We start from the raw sequence: 7603 nt of genomic DNA on the forward strand, positions 1-7603 counted from the left end.
ATGTCATTTTTGCTTGTATTGTATTGATGGTCTGCAGACAGACAACTAATTCAGAAATGATTTTCATGTTAATAAACAGTAATTCTCTGTCTATTTAGTCATATTCATTTCAATAACTTCATACATTGGAAAAACATTGGCTCATACCTAAATAAATGAGACAGTGATTGTAGTGATGATAGGAAGCATGTCTAAGAGTGAGGAAGACATTGATTCAAGTCCAAATTCTGACCCATATGGACTGCTTGACTCTGGGCAAATCACATAGTCTATAATTGCTCCTAGGAAGTAATCTACAAATATAAATTACAGGAAAAAATTCTCAAATGCATTTGTAAAGGGATTTTCTTCACTGAAAATTCATCTTCATAAATGAAATAGCACATCTTGCCCAGAATTTAAAACAACAACAAAAAACAAAACACCTACAGAGAAGTTTAATGGGAAATGTTTCTATTGTAAAACGGTGAATTGTCTCTTTGTAGCATTTTCCCAAGACTGCTCTCTACTAAACACACTAAATTATTCTAGAAAACATTCAGTAGTGATGTTGCAGGACATCATTTTGTTATTGTTGTTTTGTCCTTCATTCTTAAAGAGGACCACGACAGTAGGGAGGGGATGTAATGACTTGCAAGAAAATTGGATTTAAGTGGGGGAGAACTGTGCAAAGTCACGAGCCTCACTGACTCCTCCACAGTCATCTGGGTCCAGTGACAAGGTAAAGATCTGGATGCCTGGATGAGGCCCAGGTTGTGGTAGGAGGTCTTAGCCTTTTAAAGCTAAGGTCTTTCTTTATGTTTTTCTGAGACAACAACCATTCAGTGATTATGGTTAGGTAAAAATGAGGCAAAGAATGGCCTCTTTTACTTGGCCAAAAAAATAAAATAAAATCACTCTGAGACAGGAAGTCCCTCAGGGATTGTGATAGTAATGGAATGTGGAGATTCCCCTGTATTGGCTTGGTTTTCAAATTGATTGTATTTAAACCCAGAGTTTGTTAATCCCACCTGTGGGATGGGCTTGTTGATGTGAAAAGAAAGTCCTGAAGTGGGAGGAGCTGGTGATGTAGATTTGGAGAGACAAGAGAGAGGCGGAAGATCTTTTTGGAAGCAGCACCTCGTGGAGAGAGAGAGACTAAGAGAATTGCTGGTGGCCGCTTTGAATTGCTCTGGACTTTTGAGACCTCCCCCCTGAGCTGCCAAGGACTGAGGAGACATGGCTGTTTTGCTGGTACTTTGTCTGTCTGTTTTGATGTTATTTTGCCAGATTTGTCCACTGGTGAAAGACTGTCCTTTTGTTGAAGAAGTCCTGGAACCTGGCTGTTCGCTAAGAAGCCCTGCGACTGTCCTGCAGACAGAGAGTGAATACTGTCCACTGGTGAGGGACAGTACTGTTGTTGCAGGGGTCTGGAGACTGTCCTGCAGACAGAGTGAATACTGTCCACTGGTGAGGGACAGTGCTGTTGTTGCAGGGGTCTGGGAGCCTTTCTGTTGGTTCAGAAGCCCTGAAGAAGGATTTTCTTGTTGTATGTTTACAGAAATCCTGGGAGAGGGCTTTGCTAATGTGTTCAGGGGTTCTAGGACTGTTCTACAGACAGAGGATAAATTCATGAAGGGACTGGCAATGTATCTTGTGGCTTTGCTAAGCCTTGTCTCCCCAGGAACTAAGATTGCTGAGAACTTGCCTCGTGTCAAGATGAAGAAAAGACCTCCATTTGGGTATTAAGTGCTGTGTTTAAACTTGATGTAACTCTGGGGTAGATTCAATTGTGATCCAGGGGTGGGGAACTTTTGACCTTATGTTTGGAAACTAATCTCCATTTGAGAAGAGGGGCTTTGTGGTGGACTTAATTAAGGTATAGCCTAGGGGTGGAGAAGTATTTAGAACAGAGACTTTGTAATTGATTGAATGATTGGAAGATCCTGGGGTGGGGTAGTACTTGGAGATTATTTAATCACACTTAGTAAATGCTGTATTTGGAATGATGTCATGTTTTGATCTTCTCTGTTCTTGGTTTGTCACTAAATAAAATAGAGAGCACCTATGCTGGTATTTTGAACCTGGGAAGTTGCCTTTGCTTGGTATTACAATACAGGGATTCTGGCCGGAAACAGAAACAATTGCTATTTACACTCACTCTGAACTATGAGGGACCAAATGATGACCAAGTGAATCTTGGGCTAGGACATATTATTAGCTAATCTCGAGCCTTTCCACCTTTGGTTTTATTTCAACTTACCACTTACTTCCCATGGCTCTGTAACTCTTAAAGCTTTCTTTCTGAAAAAAAAATTAAATTTATACAACACAAATAACAGTGAGTTTTTTTTCTGCTAAGAGAAAAATACTATTAAATAACATAAAAATGTCTAAAGCTACATAAGTTCCTTTTGGAGGGTGTGCTTCTTTTTATATGGGGTTTTATATAAAAAACAAAATAACTGTAAGTCTTCAAAATTCAAATGAGTTCTCCACATGAACCTTTTAAAACATTTTAAACTTTACCTTATATAAGATTTTCTGCTACCCTATGCTGACTACCATTATTGATCAGACACATTGTCTAAGACATTTTATAACCTTAAGACAAATATGAAGAGGATAAAACATAAATCCTGACTTATTTGTCAACATAAGTTCTGTGGCTATAAGGTTTTCTTTATATATCTCTCCCTTTAGATTATATTTTGGCTTCCTTTCATGAGAAAACAGTGTTCGCTTATGCATTTTAAATGTTTTATCACTAATATAAGGGGAATATCCTATAATTAGAAAATATTGGAACCTACTATTTTCTCTGTGAATAATGTATTGTGTTAGAATTCAAGGAGGGTAGGATTGATTACTCTCATTTCGAAAGTTATTTCACAAGTTATATTGTTAATGTATTTTTGCTTAATGGGAAGATCTTCCTATACATTAATAGACCCACGTGACCTACTTGAGTCACATGGAAACCTGAGTCATAGGAGTCTTTGATGGGAGGAACTTGCTGAAATGGTGGAGCAGGAAGGGTGGAGGAGAGGTGAGAGGAAGTTGGTGAGAGCAGTTAAAGCTGAGAGAGGGGAAGCAGGCAGCAAGGTATGAGTGTTCATTTGTGGGAAGGCCTAGGACCCCTTGATTTTGGGGATAAAATGATATATGCTGTGTAGTGTGATGTTCTTACTCTGACCTAAGGGTGAATTGTGTTATGCTAGGGAAGACCCTAGGCTGGTATCCCCTGATTTGGGGGATACAATGATACTTGCTGTGTAGTGTGACATACTTACTGTGACTCTAGGGTTGGATGATGTGGTATTTTCTGCTACTCCTTAAGGATGTATTGTGCTAGGGAAAACCCTAGACTGGGAGTCCCCGATTGTGTAAACAAGTATTTTGGGGAATGCCACTGAATGCAGTGATATATGCTATGTGCCATATGATATTGTGAGTGTTATGATAGATTGATAGATAGATAGATAGACAGACAGACAGAGATAGAGATAGATAGAGATGTTTTGCTTAAGGATGTTGCTATGAATGTTATGCTTTACTTTATTGAACAATATTTAATTCTGAATAGAGAGTTCATTATACTATGTGATTAGACTCTTAAAATTATTCACAGCAGCAGTCCTCAGGAGAGCTGCTCATGATTGGTGTTATGGTATGACAAAAAGAGGCAGTAAGACTGACCTCCCTCATTGCATTATGCTGCTCAACAAAACTTGATGTTACATTAGATTTTGTGGCTGCTATGTCATACTGTTTACTCATTGTAGTTCACTAAGCCCCCAGACTTCAAGTGAAATGTTTTTCTAGTCCTCAGCATCTTTAACCTTTGATCCTTATTTTTGAACCCAAGTATAAAATATCCTAATTAGTCTGGTATGTGTTAATAAAGCAAACTCAAAAATTTTCCTTTTTTGATGAGCTGGTGATTAGTGTCTTGAATTTAGTCATCTCCTTTCAGGTGACAGATATAAAGTAGATCAACAGATACATACTCAATACTATTCAAATTTCATAGAAATTGTAAAATCTTATATTCTACTGTTATGGACTTTTGAGAAGTTCTACAACGAAAGAGTCACTGGAGTTGGACTTTACTAGAGGCATAAAAGAAAATAGTAATTCATTTATATTCAGGTAATCTTCAAGAGTATAAATTTCAGAGCACCTGCTTATCTACAACTTTCCTATGCAAATAAAACACATCTGATCAAGGTCAAATATATGAAATGTTGTAACATATAGAGATACATATATATGTGGATATGTGTTTATATAGGTATATATGTATATGAGTATTATCTTACATATATATGCATATGGACAAATACTTGTGTGTATGCCCATTTGGCATATACACTATATGCATGTTTATACATACATATATATTTAGTGCATTCCATATTATATATAATATTTTATAATCAGTCAACAACAACAACAAAATAGGTTTTTCTTCCAGGGTAAGGGTTGTGAATAAAAACTCAAAAATTAAATAGTCATTACCATCAAGGTACTGTTATACCATTAACAGAAACATCGTGTCCACACACAGCTATATCTACTAAAAATGCAAAGTGAATTATTGAGATGGAGGGCATCAAAAAGTATTCCTGTAAAATGCAGTATTTGAGCTCAGTATTTTATAAAGTAAAGAATGTAAGTTCTAGTCATGATAAAGAGAGCAAACTGCAAAAAATAGAAGAGAGAATATGTGTGAGGATTAACAATAAGACAGTTTTCATAGACAAGAGTACTTGAAGGGGATAAATACATATTAAGGTCATTATGTATTTTGAAGTCAGGTTGTAAAGGGCTTTAAAAGCAAAATAGAGCAGCTTATATTTGAATTTCCAGGTATTAGGGAGGAATTTATGACTTCACAGGGGATGGATATCATCAAACCAGCACTTTAGGAAAATCACTTTGTCACTTGTGAGTCAAAAGGATTGGAGAGGAAATAAATAAATTTAGGAAGGTGAACAGATAGAAGTCTGTTGTTATAATTGAAAGGAGAGATGATAATAGCCTAAACTACAAAGGTAACCATGTGAGTAAAGAGAAGTGGGAGGAGATAAGAAATATCTTGGAAGCACAATGACAAGATTTGCATGTGATTGTATATGCAGAGTAAAAGGGAATGAAGTCAAAGGTATTGCTGATATTTCTTTTTAGAAAAATTTTAAATTGAATTTTATGTTTATTTTAGTATACATCATTCATTTCCTCAAGATTTTGAGTTACAATTTTTCTCTCTGTCTTTCCTTTACCCACCACCCCAAAACAGCGTTCCCACTGCTCCACCAATCTGTTCTCTCTTATATCCTCCCACATACCCCCTCGGACTTTCCAGTACGGCAAGATGAATCTATGAATCTCTATACTGCAGTGCCTGTATGTCTTATTTCCCATTTGCATGCAATATATATATATATATATATATATATATATACACTTGATTTTAAAACTTTGAATTCCAAAAACTTTCCATTCCTCCTTTGTCACCCAACCTTACTGGGAAGATAAGCAATTCAATATAGGTGGAACATGTGTAGCTAAAAAAAACATTTCCACTGTGCATATATTGGGAAAGACTGTATTTCCCTCCATTCTATTCCGACCCCTAATTGTTCTATTCGCTACTTTGAACCTGTCCCTTTTCAAAAGTGTGTGCTTTCAACTTCCCTCCCCCTCATGTAACCTCCCTTCCATCATATCCCCACTTATCCTCTTCCCCCCTACTCTCCTGTAGGGTGAGATACCCTATTTAGTGTGTGTGTCATTCCCTACTTAAGTCAAATTCAATGAGAGTAAGGTTTGCCTTTTGCCTTTCTATTCTTCCCCTGCATTGTAACAGTTTTCCCTTAAGTCTTATAAATGAGATACTTTACCCCATTCTGTCTCTCCCCATCCCCTCTCATTATATTCACCTCTGACATCACACTTTCCCTTTTTAAGTATCATCTCTTCCTATTCAATTGGTCCTGTGCCCTCTGTCTATGTATAGCTGTACACATACATACACACAATCACATATGTATTCATATATCCATATACCTTTCTATATAGACACACACACACACATATATATTTCTGTTCCCTTCAACTATTCTCATAGTGAGAAAAGTTTCATAAGTTACAATTATTGTTTTTTTCATGTAGGAATATAAATAGTTTGACTTTGATATGTTCCTTAAGCTTTCTTTTCCCTGTTTACCTTCTCATGCTTCTCTTGCTTCTTGTATCTGAATGTCAAATTTTCAATTCAACTATGATTTTTTCATCAAGAATGCTTGAAAACCATCTATTTCATTGAGTGATGATATTTTCCTTGAAACATGATACTCAGTTTTCCTGGGAAGATGATTCCTGGTTTTAATCCCAGCTCCTTTGACCTCTGGAATATCATATTCTAAGCCCATCAATCCCTCAATGTAGAAGCGGCCAGATTCTGTGTTATCCTGATTGTGTTTCCACAATATTCAAATTATTTTTTCATGGCTGCTTGTAATATTGTTTCCTTGATCTGGGAACTCCGGAACCTAGCTAGAGGTGATGGGTGAATTATTTCAACCTCTATTTTGCCATCAACTTCTAAAATATCAGGGCAATTTTTCTTGAGAATTTCTTGAAGGATGATTTCTAGGTTCTTTGTTTGATCATGGCTTTCAGGTAGTCCAATAATATTTAAATTATATCTAGTGGATCTATTTTCCAGGTCAGTGGTTTTTCCAATGAAATATTTCACATTGCATTCTATTTTGTCATTTGTTTGGATCTGTTTTATTGTATCTTGATTTCTCCTAATGCCATTAGTTTCCATTTGCTCCAATCTAATTCTGAAGGAATTATTCTCTTCAGTGAGCTTTTGAGATTCTTTTTCCATTTGGCAAATTTGGCTTTTTAAATCATTCTTCTCCTCTTTGGCTTTTTGAGCCTCTTTTGCTATTTGAGTTTATCTATTTTTAAGGTGTTGTTTTCTTCCATCAAGCTGTTGACTCTCTTTTCATGATTTTCTTACATTGTTCTCATTTCTCTTTCCAATTTTTCATCCATTTTTCTTATTTGGTTTTCAAAATCCTTCTTAAATACCTTATGGCCTGGAAGCAGTTCATATTTTTCTTGGAAGCTTTTGGTACAGGAGTTCAGACTTTGCTTTATTAATCTTGTTCCATGCTTTAATCTTTTTTGTCCTAAAAAATGGAATCTAAACTTGGATTGCTGTACTTTCTTTGCTTCCTTTGCTTGCTCATGTTGCCACTTAATTACTTGACTTTTGAGCTTTTTGCCACACTAGAACTCTGCTACCAGGGAGGGGAGCTTTGTCTCAATCACTGGGGTTTTTCAGCTGCCAGAGCTATAAGTTGGGTTCCCCCTATGAAGCCTACACTGGCTATGACACACTGGTCACACACCCCAGGACCTCCACCCTAGACAGCAATTCAGATCCAAGTAGGTTAAAGCAAGAGTGATTACCCCTTGGAATGTTTGCTTGATCCCCCTACAATCTTCATACCAGGAGCTCTGAAGCAGCCACATGGAGGCGGCTGCTGTGCCTCAGCCACTTCTCCCTCTGGGAAGAGAGCCCAGACAGCACTTCTGAAACCCC

General features: G+C 36.9%; 1 long non-coding RNA gene across 1 annotated transcript; it reads left to right on the forward strand.

The window, feature by feature from the left end:
* The first annotated feature begins 854 nt into the window (after nt 1–854).
* On the forward strand, nt 855–2053 carry LOC138145621 (uncharacterized). The gene is made up of 2 exons (XR_011164270.1): nt 855–1748; nt 1781–2053. It is a non-coding gene; the product is annotated as an uncharacterized lncRNA (long non-coding RNA).
* The last annotated feature ends 5550 nt before the right edge of the window (nt 2054–7603 follow it).

This window comes from Petaurus breviceps, unplaced genomic scaffold (genome assembly GCF_028583685.1).
Source record: "Petaurus breviceps papuanus isolate PSGF00001 unplaced genomic scaffold, PetGlider_PUasm1.0 90743, whole genome shotgun sequence".
Classification (NCBI taxonomy): domain Eukaryota; kingdom Metazoa; phylum Chordata; class Mammalia; order Diprotodontia; family Petauridae; genus Petaurus; species Petaurus breviceps.